A 24,279-nucleotide genomic window follows, 5' to 3' on the forward strand; every position below is an offset into this window, starting at 1 on the left:
GGCAGGTAGGAGTTACAAGTGGCTTGCCATTTTCTTCTCCAGCTCACTTTACAGATGAGGAAACTGAGGCAAACAGGGTGAAGTGACTTTCTCAGGGTCACACAGCTAGGAAGAGCATTTATAGAATGGTGGCCTCCAGGGGTGTTTTACACTGGAAAGTCCCAGGAGTGGTAAGTGTAATCATAGTTATTGTTCAGTAGTATCCAACTCCAAGCCTGGCCCTCTATCCATTGAACTTCCTGGCTGCCTGGAATTCCAGGTGTCTGGAATAACCAGTTTCAGTGCTATAGAAATGGGTGGTGTGATGGGTAAATTCTGGACCTGCAATCAGGATAGACCTGAGTTCAAATCTAGCCTCATCCACTTACTAGCTACATGATCCTTGGCAAGTCTCTTTTCTTCAGTTTTCTCACCTGTAAAATAAGGATAATAATAACACCTACCTGCCAAGGTTGTTGTGAGGATCAAATAAAAGAACCTATTATAGTCTTTTGCTAATATTCTGACTCTTGTTGTTGTGTTGTTTCAGTTGTCTCTGATTCTTCATGCCCCCATTTTGGGTTTTCTTGGCAGAGATACTGGAGTTGTTTGCCATTTTCTTCTCCAGATCATTTTACAGATGGGGAAACTAAGGCAAAGAGGGTAAAGTGACTTGCCCAGGGTCACAGAGCTAGTAAGTGTCTGAGGCTGGATTTGAACTCAGCAAGATGAGTCTTCCTGACTCTAGGCCTGGCACTCTATCCACTGCAGTGCCACTTAGTAGTGGCTAGGCAGCACAGTGGATAGAGCACTAACCCTAGAGTCAAGAGGACCTGAGTTCAAATCTCACTTCGGACACTTAATAGCTATGTGACCCTGGGCAAGTCACAACTCCAATTGCCCTAAACATCAGAGGCCATCTCCAGTTTGTCCAGATAGTTAGATAGATAGATAGTTAGATAGATAGATAGATAGATAGATAGATAGATAGATAGATAGGTATATAGATTATAGATATATCTATAGATAGCTATAGATATTACCACTGGACCCAGCACAGCCCTCCCTCACTTAAACCCAATTCAGTGCAAGTCATAGCATCACCCTGATGTCATGGTCTTCTTCAAGAGTGAAGGATAAACAACAACAACACCTAATGGCACTTTACCTGAGCCTTAAAGGCATCTAGGGATTCGAAGAGCCAGAGATGAGGAGGGAATGCATTCCAGGCATGAGGAGAAGTCATGGCTGCATCTCCATCCTTCACATAGCTGTAGAAGTGAGATTCCTAAAGCACAGGACAGCCTTATATCATATTCCTATGTTCCAGAATCTCCAGTGGACAGCTCCCTCTTGCCTCTGGGGTAAAATAGTGTAGGCTCAGCCTTTCTTTCTAGGCCCATGACTTCCCTTCATCCACTTGACATCTAGCTAAACTGGACTCTTTGCTAGTTCCTGTACAGGAAGAGAGCTTGCCATTTAAACCAGTCCTCATTCTCAACCAAGACCTGGTCAATAAATGGTTGACTCAAATGAGCCATCATGATAGAGACCCAGGAAAATCACCATTATCTGGTTGCAGGGACAGGCAATCCCATGGTTATCCAATCTTGGGAAGTTTACAGCCAAATAGACTTGTTAGTATTCCGGCTATTGAAAGTGAAGTCATACAAAAAAGGAAAATAATAATTGTTGGAGAAGCTGTGGGAAAATCGGAACACTAATGCATTGTTGGTGGAGCTGTGAACTGATCTAACCATTCTGGAGAGCAATTTGGAATTATGCCCAAAGGGCAATAAAGCTATGCATACCCTTTGACCCAGCAATACCACTTTTAGGTCTTTTTCCCAAAGAAATCATGGAAAGGGAAAAGGACCCACATGTACAAAAATATTTATAGCTGCTCTTTATGTAGTGGCAAGGAATTGGAAGTTGAGGGGATGCCCATCAATTGGGGAATGGCTGGACAAGTTGTGGTATATTAATACAATGGAATACTATTGTGCTGTAAGAAACGATGAGCAGGAGGAGTTTAGAGAAACCTGGAGGGTCTTTCGTGGGCTGATGATGAGTGAGATGAGCAGAACCAGAAGAACATTGTACACAGTATCATCAACATTGAGTGTTGATCTACTGTGATGGACTATATTCTACTCACCCATACAATGGTACAGAAGAGTTCCAGGGAACTCATGATAGAAGAGGATCTCCAAATCCAAGATTAAAAAAAAGAACTGTGGAGTATAGATGCTGAATGAACCATACTATTTCTTTTGTTTTGGGTGCTGTTGTTTTTTCTATTTTGAGGTTTTTCATCATTGCTCTGATTTTTCTCTTATAACATGACTAATGCAGAAATAGGATTAATGTTATTATGTGTGTGTATATATATATATATATATATATATATATAACCTATATCAGATTACCTGCTGTCTAGGGGAGGGGGGAGGGGGAGGGAGGGGAGGGAGGGAGAAAAATCTGAAATTGGAAAGCTTGTATCAACAAAAGTTGAGAACTATCTTTACATGTAATGGGGAAAAAATAAAATACTTTATTAATTAAAAAAAGAAAGTGAAGTCATAGACTGATTTTCACCTTTGTGTTCAATAATCCTTGCAGAACTTGTTGACTTTGCATTGCAGTCTTCTACACTCCCAATCCCTCCTCTTCCAACAAAAGATTGAAGATTTAGGGCTGGAAAGGACCAAAGAGCTCATCAAATCAAACTCTACAACTACTTCAAGATCTGTCTTGATTTGCCCATTTCTGAGATTTGCCCTCAGAAGCACAGGAAGGAAGGGAATGAAGGACGAACAACAACAACAAGAAGGGTTCTACGTGAAATCTCTACACAGAGAGAAGGACATGCAGAGCAGGTAGTGAAGTAAACCTTGTCACACTTACTTCTTAAACTTTGTTCAGTGGTCTAAATTTAGGCCTATCCTAGCACATGGAAGCTGCATTTGTGGGAAGCAGCGAACTAGGTTCTTAGGAAAATGTTTTGTACTGTCTTTACCCTGTTATCTGAATGTAGCAGACACTGTCCTCTGGGGAGCCAACCTGACAATTGAAGCAGAAGTTCCCGAATGCTGCTATTTCTCTTCTTCTTCCTCCTCCTCCTGCTCCTCCTCCTCCTTTTCTTCTCTTTCTCTTCTTTTTCCTCTTCTTCTTATTACTTTTTTTCTTAAAGAACTGAAACAATTTGCTTTTGTCCTGCATGGCTTTCCTTTTTTTATTTCTTGAAATATAGCTCTGAAAAGACAAGCTTTAAAAAAACCACACACACATACAACCAAAGTGTTTTAAATGGAGCTTCTTGACTCCATCTTAAAATCCAACCCCCCTTGGCTTTCTTTGAATGGCCAATAATAGCCCCAACCCAAGCCTCAGTGGCTCATTTGTTTAGGTTTTTATGGCTTAGGAGTATAAATAGAAATTCTTTTCTGTTCTGGCCAGAAACTCTGAGGCTCTTCCCCTCCCAGACTGATATCTCTGTGATGGTAAATTGAGCTGTCTTTTGTCTCAACTCTTACCCAGCTCTTATTCATTGAGTCTCAGACCAAATGAGAACTGGCAAACACCTTAGTTTGGAAAGGCCAAGATCCTGGACAATTGCCTGTCTTCTTGACCTTTGTCTGGCCACTGGACTCCCAGGACTCTGGAGGAATTCTCTCTGCCTCACTTAAATCTAATTCATGCACAAGTCAAGACATCACCCTCATGATGTCATAGGTCCTCTTTGAAAAAGAAGAATGAATGACTGCCCTCAGAAAACCCTACCCATTTATCTCCCACTAACTTGAGGGAAGGAAGAAGGGGGAAAAAGCATGGATTTCTCAAAACATTTCCATTTTCTCAGGAGGGTGAGGGAGGGTTGGGGCTTTACCTCTCAAAATGGCATTGCCCTTTTTCTAGTCATCCAAGCTCCCAAACTCATTTTTGGCTCTTCAATCTCAACATTCCCATAACCAGTCTATGGAGCCCTACAATCTTCCCTTCCCACAGCACCCATATTCATACTCCCACCACCAAAGGTTAGGTCACAATTAGATGATTCGATTTACATAGAGACAACTGCCCAAGTACCTTTGCCTCCTATCTCTCCTCTCAATCCATTAGTAACACAAATATCCTACTTATCTTACTAAATCATCATATTTCTTGTGTTCCAACTACTCATCATGCTCCAAAAATAAATGATGTTACATTCATAGTCACCCCCTCACTCAATAAAATTCATTGGCTCCCTATTACTGCCAGGATCAAATATAAAATCCTTTGTCATTCCAAGTCTTTCATAATTCCACCCTCCACTAGTGTTTCTAGTCTCTTATATTTTAAACACCTTCCCACCCCCCACCCCCACATATTCTTCATTCCAGTAACACTGGCCTCTTTGCTCTTCCTCATACAAGATGCTCCCTCTCCCCCCTGGGCATTTTCTCTGGCTATTCCCTATACCTGGGATGCTCTCCCTCTTAATCTCTGCCTCTTGGTTTCCCTGGGTTCCTTCAAATCCCAGCTAAACTCTCATCTTCTGGTCCCCCCAAATTCTAGTGCCTTCCTCTGTTAAGTATTTCCAATTTATCCTGTCTATATTGTGTTTGGACACAGTTGCTTACCGTGTTGTTTCCCCCATTGGACTGCACAAGAGTAGTGTTATTGATGTGGGATGGAATTTAGAGTCAAATTGATCGTGAGTCATCCCAAGAGAATTACAAGACTCAATGACTCAGTTTCCCAAGTTTTATTGCAATACAGTGGGTGACCACAGGGAGAGAACCAGAATAGTGGAAAGGTATCTCTCAAATAGTGAAAGAAAAGACAGTTATATTTATAGTTTGGACAAATTGATTATCAGTCTCATAATAATCTCCACCTTGGGGAGGTACAGGGGAGGGCTTATCCTAATTTGGAGTTCCTGGGGTCCTTAGTCAACCCCCAAGGTGGGTACCTTTTTCTATGGAGGTATGTTTTTGGGGTTAACACATCGTAAGGTGAATCTGGGGACAAATTTGGCCTTTTTTGCGCATGTCTCTTTCTGGTTCCCATAGCTAGTTTCAAAACATCTTCATTCTTCATTAGAATTTCTATAGCCTGTCATTTTATTTAAGGTCTTCACAGCCTAGCTCCCTCTGTTCCCATTATGGGTACTGATTTCTGTGGGTAAGAGAACACATCCTGACTTGTAAGTTATCCATTAACTGGGGTCTAACTCCCTTTTGGAGCTAATATCTGAATTAAAGCTAGGGTCTTAGGTTTTTCTATTAACCCCTTTTTTGCCTCCTACATCATTGTGGGCCCCTGGGTACCTCAGAAGTTTTCTGGGGTAAATCAAAGAACCTTCTATTTGAGAAACTAAACCAAAGGACAGACACACCTAAAGAAATAAATGCCACTTGATCAGGACTGAGTTAGCTCCAGGACCATCCCCCTTCATTCCAGTCTCCCCCACCCCTCAGGGAGATAAGATTAGTTGTGGCTACTGCCTTTGTGGCATGAGAATGACAGAGATGGCTTGAGAGATCCAGAGCCGCCCCTCACCCAACTTCCCCCAGCCACCACCAGTGGGGGATGGTCCTCCCCCAATAAGGGAACTTTCCAGTCAGATAATCACCTCATGGGACCACCATTGGTCCTCTATAAAAGTATCTGCCTGTCTCCTGCTCAAGGAGAAAGGTCTCTCAGAGAACCACGAATCTGTGCCATGCCTTCTCCCCATGAGAATGATGTGGGATGGAATTGATCATGAGTTGTCCCAAAAGAATTACAAGACTCAGTGATTCAGTTTCCCAAGTTTTATTGCAATATTGTGAGTGAACACAGGGAGGGCACTGTGGAGGTATCTCTAGAATAGGGAAAGGAAAGACAGTTATATTTATAGTATGGATAAATTGATTATCAGTCTCATTATAATAATCATCTTTGGGAGGTACAGGGGAGGGTTTATCCTAATCTGGAGTTCCTGGGGGCTTGAGCCAACCCCTGAGAGTCGTACCTTTTTCTGTGGAGGTGTGTTTTGGGGGTTTACATGTCATACAGTGAATCTGGGGACAAATTTTGCCTTTTCTTCACATGTCACCTTTTCGTTCCTATGCCTGGTTTCAAAATATTTTCATTTATCAGTTAGAATTTCTATACCCTGTCTGTCTATCATTGTTATAGTTAACGTCTCTCTGACCTTCCCCTTTATGTTCTTGTTATGAGTGCTGATTAATGTGGGTAACAAGAGCCTAGCCCCTGACTTGTATTAATGAAGACTCAAGTCTTAAGTTATCCCTTAACTGGGGTCTGAATCCTTCATAGAGCTCAGATCTAAATTAGAGCTTGGGTCTTAGGCTTTTCTGTTAACCCTTTTTTTGCCTCCTACATCAAGAAGAAGTCCAAGGACTTCTCTCTTGGTTTCCTTTCCCTAGCACCTAAACTATTATTTTATTCTAATTGGGTTTGTGTGCAAGAGGGTGTAATTCTTTTGTTGTTGTCATCCAAAAGTCTTTAATATAACAAGGAGGAGGGGAATTAGTTTTCGTAGCCTTGGCTGGTGAGGTGGCCCCTGGCATGCTTGAACTTTCGGCCCTTGGATAGGACATATGGTTTGGTGTGGCTGTGGGGAGTGCCGGGTGCTTTCCCAAAATGCCTGTACATGTTGCGGCCCTTCTGGGGACCAGACAGCAGGACAGCGCCCCTGCCCTTGGGTGAGCTCATAGCCAGCTGGTCAAAGGTGAGGATCTGGGGCGGCTAGGTGGCGCAGTGGATAAAGCACCGGCCCCCTGGATTCAGGAGGACCTGAGTTCAAATCCAGCCTCAGACACTTGACACTTACTAGCTGTGTGACCCTGGGCAAGTCACTTAACCCCCATTGCCCCGCCAAAAAAAAAAAAAAAAAGGTGAGGATCTTCTCACCAGCCTTGAGGATGCGATTCCAGGCATTGCTAGTAACACAGAGCACATACCGATCCTCACATCATGGGTCACAGTCCCAACAACCACAGCTGTCTTGCTTTCCCTGCCCAGCAGCTTCATCTTCCTGATGATTCAGGACAGAGATGGGGGTGGGGCAGTTGGTTGGCTCATGAACAGCCTTTTCAGCACAACCTTGTTGAAAGTCAAGTTGGTTCTATGGGCCAGGAACTGGTAGAGCTTCACCAACGGCCACAGGTAGATGTCCTGGCTTTTGGGCTGCTTGCGCCGGACTTTCCGTTCCTTGTTATGGAAGATGTCAACTCCCTGCCCTGCAAAGAAACAGAGGAACTTCTAAGCTCAGTGTTTTGGGGGAGGGGGTGCCGGCATGGCCCAGAGCAGGAACCACAGGATTCCCAGGTGCATGCTGGCGCCCTCCCAAAGACCAGCCCAACCTGGAAAGGAGGGTGTAATTCTTTTTTAAATTTTTATTTTTTGTGGAGCAATGAGGGTTAAGTGACTTGCCCAGGGTCACACAGCTAGTAAGTATCAAATATCTGACGTCAGATTTGAACTCAGGTGCTCCTGAATCCAGGCCCAGTGCTTTATCCACTGCACCACCTAGCTGCCCCCAGGTGTAATTCTTTAAAAAGGAATTCCTAAGAACCCCTATCCCAAACCCCTACCAATTTCCCCCATAACAGTAGGAACTGGGTTTTTTTTTTTCTTTGTATCATCAGAGCTTAGCGCTATCTGGCACGTAGTATGTGCTTCGCTACAGAGATGTATGTAAGCGAGACTTGAGGGCTCTGGGAATAGACACCAGCAGCTGGGAGGAGATGGCCGAGGACCGTGCCTGATGGAGCTCAGTACTCAGGAGCAGCTTGCATGCAGCTGAGATGGGCCTCCTAGCTCTGGAGGAAGAAAAATGAATGAGACGCAGGAACCGATGGGCAACAGAGAGTGCAGTTTTCTGATGTCCTCGTTGTGGCAGGAGCTCTGGCTTCCGTATCGGACTGTACAGCCACACTGTGGCCTGTGGCTCTTCAAGGCGCTGATCCATGGTCGTCCGCGACTGGCAGAAGCCTACTACTCCCTCAAACACCCTCAGCTCTGAACTCTTCAAAACCCCAAAGCTTAACCAGTTCAAATTGTTATGGGGGAAACTGGTAGGGGTTTGGGGGGAAGGGCTCTTAGGAATTCCTCTTTAAAGAATTTCACCCTCTTGCACACAAATCCAATAAGAACAGGGGCAGCTAGATGGCGCAGTGGATAAAGCACTGGCCCTGGATTCAGGAGTACCTGAGTTCAAATCTGGCCTCAGACACTTGACACTTACTAGCTGTGTGACTCTGGGCAAGTCACTTAACCCTCATTGTCCTGCAAAAACAAAAAACAAAAAACCAATCCAATAAGAACAAAATAATATTTTATTTAGGTGCTAGGGAAAGGAAATCAAGAGAGAAATCCTTGGACTTCTCAAGGGGAGAAGGCATGGTACAGAGGCGTGGCTCTCTGAGATACCTTTCTCCCATGAGGTGATCATCAGACTGTAGAAAGTTCCCTTACTGGGGAGAGGGTTGGAAGCAGTCTGGTGAGGGGTAGTTGTTCTGTCCCCTCCCAACACTTTGGCAGCAGTCACACCAAATAGGGTTATCTCAAGGGGTGGGGGAGACTGGAATAAAGGGTGGTGTTCCTGGAGTTATCTCAGTCCAGATCTGGTGCCATTTATCTCTTTAGGTGTGTCTGTCCTTTGGTTTAGTTTCTCAAGGAGAAGGTTCTTATTTCCCCCAGAAAACTTCTGACGTACCCCCAGGCCCATAACAAAATCCTGGCTCTTTGTGAGGTGAACAATGCAGCAAAATATGATTTCTTGGAGGCAGCTAGGTGGTGCAGTGGATAGAGCACCAGCCCTGGATTCAGGAAGACCTGAGTTCAAATCTGACCTTGGACACGACACTAGCTGTGTGACCCTGGGCAAGTCACTTAACCCTCATTGCTCCACCAAAAAAAAAAAAAAGTTTTCTTTGCAGACCCAAAAGAACAAAAAGCAGCATCTACAACTTTGTCAGTGAGGATAGATAGCATCAGGACCAAGGCAATGGACAGTGTCGGTACTAACTGATTACAATTCAAATGTACACCCTTCCTTTCCACAAACTATACTGAGTACAAAAGTGAATGTTGCACGTAGGAACCTTCCCATATGCTCTTTGGCTTTTTCGAGGGAATGAATTTTGTGGCTTTTTATGAGTGTGGTTCTGCCTGCTGCTTCAAAACGTAATTTATTGATAAAAAATCATTATGCACTCATTTACTTTTATAATATTTCTCACTGGAGTATACCTGTAAGTCAGCTGGGTGATACACTGAATAATAGAGTGCTGGTCCTGAGCACCTGAGTTAAAATCTGGCCTTAGAGACTTCCTAGGTATGTGACCCTAAGCAAGTCACTTAACCACTATCTGCCTTAGGTTCCTCAACTGTAAATAAAGATAGTAACAGAGCTTTCCTCCTGGAGTTGTTATGAAGATCAAATGAGATAATATTTCTTATTTTGTTGTTGTTCAGTCGTTTTCAGTTGTGTCTGACTCTCTGTGACCCCATTTGAGGTTTTCTTGGCAAAGGTATTGGAGAAGTTTGCCATTGGTGAAGTGACTTGCCCAGGGTCACATAGCTAGTAAGTGTCTGAGGCCAGATTTGAACTCAGGAAGGTGAATCTTCCTGACTTCAGGCCCAGTGCTCTATCCACTGTGCCATTTGAATACCAGGTATTATGGTTGTTACATATGGCACTTATATTTCAGTAGATATAAACTACTCTAGTGGCTCCTCAAGGAGTTTGCATTCTTTTGTAAATATAAACATCCACTACAAAGATTAATTATCTCAGAAAAGCTTTCTTCTAAAAATTCACTGGCTTCAATATTCAATTTTCAAATTTCATTAACTTACAAAGAGACTGTAAGCCCCTTGAGGGCAGGAAAATTTGATTTTTGTCTTTGTAATCCCAGTGCTTAGCACAGTGTCTTGCATGCAGTAGGTGCTTAATAAATGCTTGTTGATGGACTGATTGATTGAGCCAGTGATGTCTCTCAATCCTGTTGTCGTCTAAGGAAAATTCATGGTTTTATTGCTCATTTCTGTCTTGCAGAATGAGTTCCAGACTATTCATCTTTTTGCTACTGATATGACAGGTAGTGAAGAATATACTACCTCTTCTAGGGCTAATGAGATGATAATATATTAAGTAATATTGCTTAAAATGCTGATCTTATCATTTCATCATCTTATAATGAAGATTGTTTATGGGTTATGTAGCCTCACTTCAGTACCTGATGCATGCTAGGTGCTTCATGAATATTTATCTTATTGCAACAATGGTCTGGAAACTGGTGGCATAGGAGAGAGAGAAGGAAAACTACGAGAAATGATCCCCGGGTCCCTTGGAACCATAGATCTATGGGAAAGAAGAAGGGAGGGAAAAGGGTCCTGGGCAACATATCAAAAATGGTAGGAGAGAGTCAGCAAAGGAGACCAGACATGTAGGAGGAAAGCCAAGGAGAGCAGCCTCATGGAAGTTCAGAGACGAAAGAACATCAAGGAAGAGGGAGTACTCAGTGGTCTAAAAGCCATAGGAAAGTAAAGCAGGATGAGGACTGAGAAAAGACCATCAGAGTTAGGGTTGGTCACCGTAGAGAGGGTAGTGCTGGACCTGAAATAAGGAAAATTCATCTTCCTGAGTTCAAATCTGGCCTCAGACACTTCCTAGCTGTGTGACCCTAGGCAAGTCACTATTTGCCTCATTTTCCTCATCTATAAAGTGATCTAGAGAAGGAAACAGAAAACCACTCCAGTATCTTTGCCAGCAAAACCTTAAGGGGTCATGAAGCATCTGGGGGGTTGCCAGATGGCATAGTAGATAGAATAGAGTCACCTGAGCTCAAATCTTACCTCAAACACTTACCAAGTGTGTGACCCTGGGCAAGTTACTTCACCTCATGTGCCTCAGTTTCTTCACTTGTAAAATGAGCTGAAGAAGGAAATGGCAAATTGGACTCCGGTATCTGTCAGAAAAAAAACCCCAAGGAGTCATAAAGAGTTGGGGGTGGTGCTAGGTGGCACCATAGTGCATAGAGCCCTGGGCTTGGAATCAGAAGACTCATCTTTCTAAATTCAAACCTAACTTCAGACACTCACACCTTGTGTGTCTCAGTTTCCCCATCTTCAAAATGAGCTGGAGAAGGAAATGTCAAACCACTCCAGTATCTCTGCCAAGAAAACTCCAAATGGGGTCATGGAGAGTCAGACATGACTAAAATGACTGAACAACCACCAAGAAAAATGAGGACGACCATAGCTCCTGCCTCCTGGAGTTGTTTTGAGGGTCAAATGAGATAATATTTGTCAAGAACTCTGCAAACTTTAAAGCACCATATAAACACCAGTGAATAGTATTGTTGTTTTTAGGCACTTAATTAATGCCCAATGGTTTATCAATCAGCCTGGCTGAGTCATTGGAAGCTTCGCCACCAGGTCATGGCTTGTTCAGCTGGAGCCCGAGTCACAGAAGGGCTGTTGAGGCACGGGTGCTTCATTTACCTCTCCAAGGCCGGTTAAGCGGACAGGAGTGAACTGAGCATCTGTTCTTCTGACTTCCAGCCTGGCTGTCTTTGCAGCCAGTGGTCTCCAGTGGATTTGACTCTGCATGGGGGCCTGGGCCTGCAGAGAGGGCTTGGCTGGCACATTCAGCTCCCTCTGTTTCTGACCTTTGCCTTGTTCCCCACAAAGCCGGGGGAGGCCATTCAGTGACAGTTCTATAACGGCAGCATTTCCCCCCCTTGCTTTCTATTGAAGATGCAGTCGGAAAGCACTGGCGTCTGCAAACCCACCCTTTATCTCCCAAAGACCTGAAAGCGCTTGAATGAGGCACTGAGTGCTCATGCCCTTTTCGCCCCATTGTGCTCTTTGAAAGAGATCAGATGAGCTGGCGGGGGCGGTCAGACAGTAAAGACAGGAGGTGGTGGGAAGAGAACACCCTGGGGAGGGACTTGGTAACTGAGCGCTCCCTCCAGTGTCCCAGCTACCACGAATAGAACAGAGACTTTAGGGGCCCGTAGGAGAGTACGAGGATAATTATCTGCGTTGGAAGGGCCCCTGGAGTCCAAGTCTTTCATTTTTTTCAGATTAGAAAACTGAGACCTGGTGAGGAATATTCATTTGTCTAAGGGCACACATGTAGTAATTAGCAGAAAGGGGAAGTGACTGTAAATGAGCTGGAGAAGGAAATGGCAAACCACTCCAGTATCTTTGCCAAGAAAACCCCCAATGAGGTCACAAAGAATTGTTGGACATGACTAAAACAACTCAATGATGACAGAAAAGAAGTTACTTGCCCAAGGTCACACAGCTGATTAAAGACAAAGGGTAAGATTTGAACCCAGACCCTCTGTTTCCAGAAGATCTGATATTTTTTTCACTACGCCATACTGCAGTTGACCAGGCTTTCAGCTAGCTACAATATAGCAGGCCCGCTGCAAAATTATGTAAAAGGTAAGGTTTGCTTTTTTTTTTTTTTTTTTTGGTGAGGCAATTGGGGTTAAGTGACTTGCCCAAGGTCACACAGCTAGTAACTGTTAAGTGTCTGAGGCTGGATCCGAACTCAGGTACTCCTGAATCCAGGGTTGGTGCTCTATCCACTGCGCCATCTAGCTGCCCCATAATTTTGTTTTTGTTTTTTTGTTTTTGTTTTTTGTGGGGCAATGGGGGTTAAGTGACTTGCCCAGGGTCACACAGCTAGTAAGTGTCAAGTGTCTGAGGCTGGATTTGAACTCAGGTACTCCTGAATCCAGGGCCGGTGCTTTATCCACTGTGCCACCTAGCTGCCCCTAGGGTTTGCTTTTGATGTTGGATTTTACCTCTTCTCATCAAGGTGCCCAGGTGTTTCCCCTCATTAATGCCACATGGGCCACCCAGAACCCCCACCCTAGAAAGATATCCTCCATTCCTACCCCCACATATATACAGTTATCCCTTCCACATCACAACTTTCTCCAAGGTGGTTTCAATATATCACAGGTCAGCATTTCTTATGGGAAATTAGATTTAAGTGAGAGAGTTTTGTGAAAGTCGCAGATAACGCTCATAGGCTAACAGACAACATAGAAAAAGTTTAGAAATTCAGAAATACATAAAATATATGTATATAATACTATATATATTTTATCTTTTAATATTCTAATAATTTAGACTTTTTCTCTGGTACAAAGAGAGGGTCAAAAAATCTTACGTGGATTTTCTAGATTGCAGAGCCGCCCTGCCCCTAACCCCTACAACGTGGAAGGGATAACTACACACAAGTAGTAGGAGGGGGTAGGGGTGGGGTTATACCCACACTACTTAAAACACAGATCCATGAAGTACTGAAGCAAGGAATATAATGCCAATATATTGGTATTGTCAATAATAGTTACCCCCCAAACCCCTTTATTATTGATAATGATGGAATATCCAAGGCTTAGAAGAAACCTTGAAATGGTTTTGCCCCTGGGTGATTCTGGGCTAGTCACTTCCCATCCCTGAAGAAGTTAGACTCAAGATGGTCTCTAAAATTCCTTCTAGCACTAAATCCCCTAACCCTGTAGAAATGAGGAAAGAGGAAGCTGGGCATCCTGCCTTCTAACAGGAAGAGAAGCAAACCAGCTTCGAGAGCTTCAGGATTTGAATTCAGGTCCTGGGACTCCAAGTTCAATACTCTTTCCACTCCTACTTTTTTCAGTTTTGGAGGTGGGTAAAGGGGGTCTCTTTGATGCCCTCTGTTTTTTTGTTGTTGCTGTTCAGTCACATCTGACTCTGTGACCCCATTTGGGGTTTTCTTGGCAGAGATACTAGAGTGGTTTGCCATTTTCTTCTCCAGCTCATTTTGCAGATGGGGAAACTGAGGCAAACAGGGTGAAGTGATTGCCATGGGTCACACAGCTAGTAAGTGTCTGAGGCTGGATTTGAATTCAGATCTTCCTTACTCCAGGCCAGTGGTCTATGTACTGTGCCATTTAACTGATGCCCTGGCAGGGGGCAGGGGTAGAGGGGATGTTCCTTTATTATCAGTGTCATTGTAAGGTAACGAGGCACACTGCATGAGAAAGTATGACAAGGGTATGCAGCTTCCATATTTAAATAAGCACACATAGGGGCAGCTAGGTGGCACAGTGGATAAAGTACCAGCCCTGGATTCGGGAGAACCTGAGTTCAAATCCAGCCTCGGACACTTGACACTTACTAGCTGTGTGACCCTGGGCAAGTCACTTAATCCCCACTACCCTGCAAAAAAAAAAAAAAAGTATATTTGGAGGGGCAGCTAGATGGCGCAGTGGATAGAGCACTGGCCCTGGATTCAGGAGGACCTCAGTTCAAACTCAGCCTCAGACACTTGACACTTACTAGCTGTGTGACCCTGGGCAAGTCACTTAACCCTCATTGCTCCCCCTCACACACACAGACACACACAAATATCCTATAAAGAAGCACACATTAAGAATGCATTTATGGTTGACAATTTAATTAATTAATTAAAAGAATGCATTTAAAAATACCTTATATGTAAATAAATAAATTAATTAATTAATTTATTTTTTTTTAAAAAAAGAATGCATTTATTTCCAAACAAACAATTAAGGAAACGATGAACATCAAGGTCACAAACTAGGGCAAGGGCTTACCATATCGTGGACTGAAATATTACTTTGTAACTTTACCCCAAAGATGAGATGGAGGTCTGGGCCTTGTCCCGGGAGGGTGAGATACAGCCTGGAGAAAGGAAGGATGGATCAATCATCTCCATGGAAGTTCAGCCGAGGAAGTGAAAATATTTTATGGCTCATACGGAAGAAGCATCATATAATGGATCCTGAGCTCTCCCTTCTCAGATTTCTCAAAGCACTTTGGATGCTTCCTCTGCATTTATCACATTCCCACTTGGATGACCGCTGTGGATGAAGAAGTCACCTTCTCCCTGTCAGATAGCAAATTCAGTGAGGGCAAAGACTGTCTTTTTCCACCTTGGTATCTCCAAGGAGTAGGGTAGTGAGTGGGTCTACATGTGATCCTTACTTTATTCTTTCTAGAGTCATAATTGTACCTATGGAAAGCCTACCTCCATGAACATAAACTATGGTCTCCTTATTCCTCAGGGTATCAGTGTGAAAGATCTGGGATCATTCCGGGCTGTATCTAGATTTAGAAAACCACAAATTAACATCATCTATGCTCGATTGCATTTTTATTTATTTTGTTAGATATTTCCCAATTATAGTTTAATCTGGTGTAGGATGGCTGCTGTACTTGACGCCTCTGCCTTAGAGGACAGTGTTAGTGAGATACTGTGGCCCCAAAAGACATTATTTGGGGCAGCTAGGTGGTACAGCAGATAAAGCATCAGCCCTGGATTCAGGAGGACCTGAGTTCAAATCCAACCTCACACACTTGACACTTACTAGCTGTGTGACCTGGGCAAGTCATTACCCTCATTGCCCCACCAAAAAAAGAAAAAAAAAACCACCCATATTATTCTGCAGCTTTCTATCTCTGCAACATCTTGAGGTTTTCCCCCTCTCCATTCCCATAACTACCACCCTCATTAGGGTCCTTATCACCTCTTCCTTGGGTTATTGTAAAGGACCCATATTGGTCTCTCTACCTCAAGTCCCTCTCCACTGGAATCTATCTTCTGCACAACTGTCAAAAATTTTTTTAATTAAATATTTTAAAAGTTGTACATAATAAATTTGCAGTTTCATGTGCAATTTTCTTTTTTTAAGTATACTACATTATGGAAATGCTTATTTTATTCCACAAATTAAAAATTAAATAAATAAAAATTAAAAACAAAGAACAATAAAATGATTTTTCTGACACTCAAATATGATTATGTCACTCCTCTACTCAATAAACTCTAGTGTCTCCCTGTTTCCTTCCAAATAAAATATAAACTCCTCTGTTTGATAATTCAAGCCCTTTACACCCTGGCTCCAACTTCTCTTTCCAGATTTATGACACGTTGATCCCTCTCACATACTCCCCACTGCAGTCAAACTGGTCTTCTTCCTGTTTCTAATACATAGTGCTCCATCTTTGTTTTCTCTGATACCCCCATGCCTGAAACAAGGCCCCTCCTTACCTTTGCCTCTTATGATGCCGAATTTCCTTCAGGGTTCAGATCGAGCTTTATCCCTTCCCCTACCTCCAGTTACTAGTGTTTCCTCTCCCTACCCTACCTCCCCCCCCCCCAAATTACCTTGTTTTTATTTTCAATCTTTTTTGTATATGCCCGTGTATATACATGTGGTCTCCCTATGCTATATTGTAAGCTCCCTGGGAATGAGGACTGTCTCACCTTGTATCCCAAGGGTAAGCACAGTACCTGGTACACAGTAGGCAATTAATAAATGCTTGTGGGTGGGTTGATTGCTAAATAAACTCTGGGTGAGAAGGGGTTGTTTCATTCTTTATACTCATACCCTCCCAGTCTGACATAGTGCCTCGCATGTGGTAAGCACTTAATAAATGCTTGTGGGTGGGTTGATTGCTAAATAAACTCTGGGTGAGAAGGGGTTGTTTCATTCTTTATACTCATACCCTCCCAGTCTGACATAGTGCCTCGCATGTGGTAAGCACTTAATAAATGCTTGTGCTTTGATTGGTTGTAAGTAAGCTTTTCGTGAATAGAGATTGTTTCGTTCTTTGTTCTCAGCCTAGCACGCAGTGGGCACTTAATAAATGCTTGTGGATTCATTGATACAAAGACAGGCCAGCGATGTTGTAGCAACCTCGGAATTGGCATCAGAAAACCTAGGTTCAGGTCCCCACTATGAGACGTCCTACCTGGATGAATGTGGATATTTCATCAGTCCATGCCTCGGTTTCCTCATGTGTAAAATGGAAATAATGATTATGATATTGCCAGTCTTACAGGGTTGTTGTAAGGAAAGCCTCTGAAAACTATAAAGCACTTAGAGAGAGATGACATGAGAACACTAGGATCCAATCCTGAAACTGCCTCAGAGTCAGGAAAGGCTAAAGGAGGTGTGGGGAGGGTCCTGAGGAAGTAGGTTTCCCAGCTAGGCCTGTCCTCCCTGTGCTTAGATTTGGGAGGGCACATGCTCTTGGTTGAGGCATAAGTGGTAAGTAGTAATAACAGTTGGCATTTACATCACACTTTAAAGTTTTGCAAAGTGTTTAACAAATGTTATTATCTCATTCTGTTGTTATTATCTCTACTTTATAGATGAGGAAACTGAGGTAGACAGACATCAAGTGACTTGCCCAGGGTCACACAGCTAGTTAAGTGTCTGAGGCTGGATTTGAACTCAGATCTTCCTGATTCCAGGTCCAGTGCTCTATCTACTGCGCCACCTAGCTGCTCAACAGTGAAGTGGAAAGAGCTCTACACTGGAACTGACAAGGCCCAGGATATACTCCTGGCTCAGCCATTAAACTGCTGTGAGATTTGGGGCAAATTACATCTCCCTTCTTAGCTTTTGTTTCTTCATCTGTAAAATTTAGGGTTTATTTAAGCCCTATGCTCTAGTTTTCTATGTTCTAAGGTCCCTCTCAGAACTAACATTCTAGATCCTAAGGACCCTTCAAGCTCTGATGTTTTAGGTCCTAAAGTCCCTTCTAGCCATAAGTAGCACCCTATGTTCTAAGGCCCCTTGGGATGCCAATGTTTTGTATCTTAAGGTCCCTTCCAGCTGTGATTTTCTACATCTAGGCTCCACTTCTATGCAGCACCTTATGTTCTAAGGGTCCCTCTAGCTCTGACAAGCCATGTTTGCATGATTTAGCACTGGCCAAACAGGTTTTGGAAGCAACTAGGTGACTCAGTGGATAGAACGCTTGGCCTGGAGTCAAGAACACCTGAGTTCAAATCTTAGTAGCTGTGTAACTCTGGGCAAGTCACTTAACCCTCTTTGCCTTAATCTGCTGAATAAGGAAATGGCAAATGATTCCAGTAGCTTTGCCAAGAAAATCCCCTGTGGGCAGCTAGGTGGTGCAGTGGATAAGGCACCTGCCCTGGATTCAGGAGGACCTGAGTTCAAATCTGGCCTCAGACACTTAACAATTACTAGCTCTGTGACCCTAGGCAAATCACTTAACCCTAATTTCCTCACACACACAAAAAAGTTTCTTTTAGGGGGGCAGCTAGGTGGCACAGTGGATAAAGCACTGGCCCTGGATTCAGGAGGGCCTGAGTTCAAATCCGGCCTCAGACACTTGACACTTACTAGCTGTGTGACCTTGGGCAAGTCACTTAATCCTCATTGCCCTGCAAAAAGAAAAAAAATCCCCTGAAAAGTATTGGCATGCCATGGGGTCACAGAGAACCAGATGTGACCAAACCACAATAGCAACAAACGGGTTTTTAGAAGACAGAGTATTTGAGCTGAACCCATGCTGTGCTCCTATTTTTGATCCTTATTCTTTGGTTTCTTGATAGAAACGACCAAGAGTCCTCGGGCATATTTCTGAAATCCTCACCTTGACTCCCCAAGGACGGAGCAAATCCAATTTGTCAAACTGTTCTGACAACTCCTGCCTCGTTAAATAGGCTGGCAACCTTTGTGCTGGTTTTGATCTGTGTTTTCAGAGCTCCAAAGTCGAAGAGGACTTTGAAGAACCATGGCCACAATTTGGTATTCTCCTCACCATTCCCTCTTGCCCACTGGGGAAGGGCATCTGAGAGGGCTGCTGGCTGCGCATATGACTCACTCCATCCTCCCTTTCTTTATCATTCTACCTGCTCATGAAGAGCCTCCCCCAGCTCTTCAGAACACGGAGGCCGGTTTTGCTCATTACAACTCAGTCATGTTCCTTCCAACTGAATAATGGGACCAACCTGGCACCTCATTTAACAGGCCCTCGTCCTAATGATGTTGTGCTCTCAGCTCCCCAATTCACAAAGATCCCATTGGAAGCCCTGAGTGTTATAAAAATACCAGTGAGAATAATGATAGCTAACATGTACCTAGCACTTGGGGCAGTTAAGTGGTACAATGGATAGAGTTCTGGGCCCGGAGTTGGGAAGATCTGAGCTCAAATCTAGCTTCAGACACTTATTAGCTGTGTGACCTTGGATAAGTCACTGAACCCTTGTTTGCCTCAGTTTCCTCCTCTGTAAAGTGGGGACACACTGGAGAAGGAAATGGCAAACCTCGCCAGTATCTTTGCCAAGAAAACCCCATGGACATCACAAAAGTCCATGGGATCACAAAGAGATGGGTATGACTGAGCTAAACAACAACAATAGAGCTCTTATGATAGGCCAGGCGCTGTGCTAGCTAAGTCCTCTACAAATATGATCTCATTTGATCTTCACAACAACCCTGGGAAGTGGGTGCTATTATTATCCCCATTTTGTAGATGAGACAACAAAGGGAAACCCGCCCAGGGCCACATAGCTAGTAAGTGTCTGAGGCCAAATTTGAACTCAGGTCTTCCTGAATCCACAGTGGATAGAGTCCTGGGCCTGGAGTCAGGAAGACTCATCTTCCTGAGTTCAAATACGGCCTTAGACACTTCCTACCTGTATTACCCTGGACAAGTCACTTCACCCTGTGTGCCTCAGTTTCCTCATCTGTCAAATGAGCCGGAGAAGGAAATGGAGACCTAGTCTAGTATCTTTGCCGAGGAAACCCCAAATGGGGTCACCAAGAGTCAGACACGACCGAAAATGACTGAACAACTTCTTCCCTCCAGGCCCCCTGGCTTTCTTCCCTGAGCTCCTTCTCCGGATTAAGGAGGCCACACAGTTTAGAGGGTGAAGATTCAGGTATGGAGTTCCAGGCTCTGGGTTCAAGTTCCAGATCTGTGATCAGATGAGGAAACAGTCTCAGAAAGGGTTAAAGGCCTCTGCCAAATTCCTAGAGCCAGACTCCAAGCTTGGGGTTTCTGACTTGTGCACACTGCTCGAAACAAACAAACAAAACCCTTCTATTCTCCTGCCACCTTTCAGCCACTACTTGATCCAAAGTAGATTTTAATCTGCCTTGGGGGGGTGGCTGTGCCCAGAGGGAGGCTCAGTTGCCAAATTAAAGTCTCTACTCCTGCCCTTTGCTTCCTTCATTACAAAGCTGGGGGGCATTCAGTTACAACCCTAGGGCGGTAGCGCTCCCCTCTTGCTTTCTATTGAGGGTGTACATGGGAATGTGCGGCTGTCTGCAACCCACTTTGATCAGCCTGTGCCCTGAAACCACTTCGAGGAGACATTTGATGTTCACAGCCCTTTTAACCCCAGTGGGAGTTTTGAAAGGAGTCAGTTGATGGAGGCCGTTACATTCTTCCACAAGGAAAAGAGGAGAAGAGGGGGCAACTCTAGGGAGGGCCTCGGTAATTGAGGACCCTGGGAATCTGGAGTCCCAGACAGGAGGCATGGAGCAAAGACTGGGGGAGAGCAACAGGGCAAGATGAAGATAATCATCACAGGATTATAACTTTCAGAGCTAGGAGAGCCCTCAGAGATCACCTGCTCCAACATCATTATTTCATACAAGAAAACCTGATTAAAAGGAAAAAAAAAAAAGGAAAGAAAGAGAAAAATAGCATGCTTCAGTCTGTTTTATCAATATCAGTTCTTTCTTTGGAGGTGGGTAGTATGCTTCATCCATCGTCCTTCGGGATTGTCGTGGATCATTGTATTGCTGAGAATAGTTGTCATTCACAGTTCTTCATCAAGCCATATTGCCATCTCTGTGCACAATTCTGCTCACTTCACTATACATCAGTTCATACAAGTCTTTCCAGGCCTTTCTGAAGTCATCCTGCTTGTTATTTCTTATAGCACAACACTATTCCATCACCATCATATACCACAGCTTGTTTAGCCCTTCCCCAATGAATAGGCATTCCTTTGATTTCCGATTCTTAGCCACCACAAAAAGAGCTGCTATAAATACTTTTGTACAAATAGGTCTTTTTCTCTTTTGGAGATCCAACATCATTTAAAACAAATGAGGAAGCTAAGACCTAGACAGGTTAAGCAACTTGCCAAAAGACAAATAGGTAAAAAAAAAAAAAATACCAGGGTTAGGATTTGAACTCAGATCCAAATTATATGTTATTTCTACTGTCTCACATGGGATATGAGGCTGCAAAGGATCTTAGAGCATGGGTAAGTCAATCCCCCCACTTTATAGAGGAGAAAACTGAGATTTTCTCATAGGTAATAGGTAACTGAGCCCATGAATCTATTCCCCAAAATCTAGTACCCTAACCACCACACCAACCACATTGCCTATGGCTACAACTGGGCAAACACCAGGCAAAATTGTAGAAGTGGTAGTCTTAGAAACCCCTTCCTTTTATCTCTCCACATTACCTCTTCACAGGTTCCTCCCCTCACTGCCCCCTGGACCCCACTGTAGCAGCCCCCATCTCTACCCTCGCATCCATGCTCATTCACACAGACTCTTTGCCCAAGTGCTCTTGTCCTTTGCGTCACTTCCTCAGGATCTTAGCCAGCTAGCATTTTAATAATCTTCCCCCTAAACTCCTTTTAAACTTAAATTGTAAGGGGCAGCTAGGTGGCACAGTGGATAGAGCACTGGCCCTGGATTCGGGAGAACCTGAGTTCAAATCCGGCCTCAGACACTTGACACTAGCTGTGTGACCCTGGGCAAGCCACTCAACCCCAATTGTCTCACAAAAAAAAATTGTACTTTTCTTTCTTTCTTTTCTTTCTTTTTTTTTGTTTTGTGGGGAAATGAGGGTTAAGTGACTTGCCCAGGGTCACACAGCTGGTAAGTGTCAAGTGTCTCAGGCTGTATTTGAACTCAGGCCCTCCTGAATCCAGGGCCAGCACTTTATCCACTATGCCACCTAGCTGCCCAATTGTACTTTTCAAAATTAACATGCCTTCATTTTCTCTTTCCTACCTTCCCCCCATCCCAAAGGAAAAAGAAAAAAGAAAAATAAAACCCTTGTAGCAAATATCGTGTCTGCTCTTTAAGAAAGAACATCTGTGCTAAGATGTTGGTGGACCCTCCTTCCCCTTCCCTGATGAGATGCATGTATTTTACCTGGGCCTTCCAGGTACACTAGTGGACTTTTTAGCTGTAAGGAATCTCTGATATCAACAAGGCCTGGGGACTTTGTGGCTTCCTAAGGGCCAAAACTCAAACCTCTGATTCCAAATACAAATCTCTGCTGTGTTCTCCCCCTAAAGGGACAGTTATAATGGAGGAGAATTGTAGATGGCATAGCAAGATATAGAAGAAATATTTGGGTGAAGGGGGATGCCTTTGTGGCCCCCTTCAAATCATCTTACACAGGTACCCATTTATTCCATCTACAGTAATCCCAATATGCCCCTGAGTAAGTCACAAGAAACTTCCCCTTTCTGAGCCTTGTTTCCATCCATGAAATGAGAGAGATGGGCTAGCTCTCTAATGCTCCTTCTGGTCTGAATGTTCTCTCTTTCAGTCTATGGTTAGCTCCAGAGGACCATCCATTCAAAGAGTTGTTTGGCCACAGGCCAAAGGACCTGCTTTTCCCAAATGGTGTGTATTGAAAGAACTACTTTTTACTATTGGTCTTTTCAGCCATACCCATATTCAAAGGCTTTTGGGGGATGGAACGGTGCATCATCTTAGGAAATTGGGACAATGCACACAGCGTTTCACCATCCTGAAGTGTAGTCAGAAAAAGGCTGAATGCCTTTTGATAAGGATTCCCCTCCCAGGGACAATACAGAGAGACAAAGGAAGAACAAGAAGAAATGGACATAGAGAGACCTGGGTTCTATTTACAAGGAAAGACAAGGCATTCTTTTGGCTACAAAGAAAGAAGGAGATTAGCTGTAGAGACACCAAGAAATTTGCAAGAGACATTTCCAAAGTAAAGGGCAGCAATAAGACCTATGATCTCTGATGGGTAAACATAAATGCACCAAGTGTGACCAATGAGATGAACTAAAGAACATTGCTGGAGGTGGGGAAAGGGGGGGGGGGGAGTTGATTTAACCTCAGAATTGCCACCATGGGCAGCTAGGTGGCGCAGTGGATAAAACACCGGCCCTGGATTCAGGAGGACCTGAGTTCAAATCTGGCTCAGACACTTGACACTTACTAGTTGTGTGACCCTGGGCAAGCCACTTAACCCTCATTGCCCAGCAAAAACAAACAAACAAACAAACAAAAAAAAAACAATTGTCACCGAAACTTGGTGGCATTGGACCTATGACCATAGGGTGGCTCTGGAGGGAAATACTTTAATCCAAAAGAACAGAATAGGTAAAAAAAAAATGGGAATGGTGAAGATAGGAAGCAGAAGAAGAAGTCTCATGTAAGGAAATCCAGGAAAGACAAAGGGAAGCTTTGGATTGAAAAGAGTAGGATCAGAAGCAACATTATCATTGGAGTAAACTGTAGATTGAGGAACTGAACAGAAAGAAGAGATTGATGGGTTTGGGAAATAGACCAGAATCACAGGAGTGTGAGATAGTCATGGTAGCAGGCTTCAATTATCCAGACCTCTCTCTGTCCAAAACAGAGCAGCTAATAAATTCCTTGACTTGCCTTAATGATAATTTCATCCTTCAAAAGAAAACAACAAAAGGAAGTTCCATTCTGGATCTGATCTCATCAAAAAGGAGGAACAGGTTGCTGAATTCATCGAGTATTTGTTAAATGTCTTCTCTATGTCCAGCATTGTGCTAAGTACCCAAGATACAAAGACAAAAGAGAAACATTCTCTGTCCTCAAGAAGCTTAAATTCCTTGGAGGAGATAACAAGAATATAGATAAATAAATGCAAAGTGTCTGTAAAATATATTTCTGGGTAGAGGTACTAGGAACTGAGAAGATAAGGACAAACCCATGTGGTAAGTGGCCCTTCAGCTGGGCCTTGAAGGAAGCTAGGAATTCCTTAAAGGCAGGTGGAGTTGAGGAGGTAATGTATTATTGGCCTGGGGCTCAGCCTGTGCAAAAGCATGGTGATGGGAGATGGAATTCATGTATGGAGAATAACAAATAGGCCTGTTTGGTTGGAATGTGGAGTGAATGAAAGGAAGCAATGTGTAACATGTCGGGAAAGATAGCTTGGAGTGAGATTTTGAAGGATTTTAAATGCCAAGCAGTGGACTTTTTTATCCTAGTATTTTATTGAAGAGGCCACTGGAGGGAGAACCATCGGAGGTTGGTGAGTCAAGGAGGGCTTTGGTCAGACACGTGCTTTAGAGATATCAGTTTGGCAGTGATGTGGATGAAGAATTGGAGAAGGGAGGAGACTGGAGGCAGGGAAACAGATGAAGAGCAAAAAATTCTGAGAGTCTGCTGGGACCTGAGACATAGGGAGTTTTAAGTATTAACAAGGCCAGAGTGGCGGCTGGGTCTTCTGCCATCAAGT

The 24,279-nt window shown here is 43.7% G+C and overlaps 1 pseudogene; it reads right to left on the reverse strand.

The window, feature by feature from the left end:
• Positions 1-6,501: 6,501 nt before the first annotated feature.
• Positions 6,502-24,279, reverse strand: part of LOC122739455 — a 42,418-nt pseudogene continuing 24,640 nt past the window's right edge.

Source organism: Dromiciops gliroides, chromosome 2 (assembly GCF_019393635.1).
Source record: "Dromiciops gliroides isolate mDroGli1 chromosome 2, mDroGli1.pri, whole genome shotgun sequence".
In the NCBI taxonomy this organism is placed as follows: Eukaryota; Metazoa; Chordata; class Mammalia; order Microbiotheria; family Microbiotheriidae; genus Dromiciops; species Dromiciops gliroides.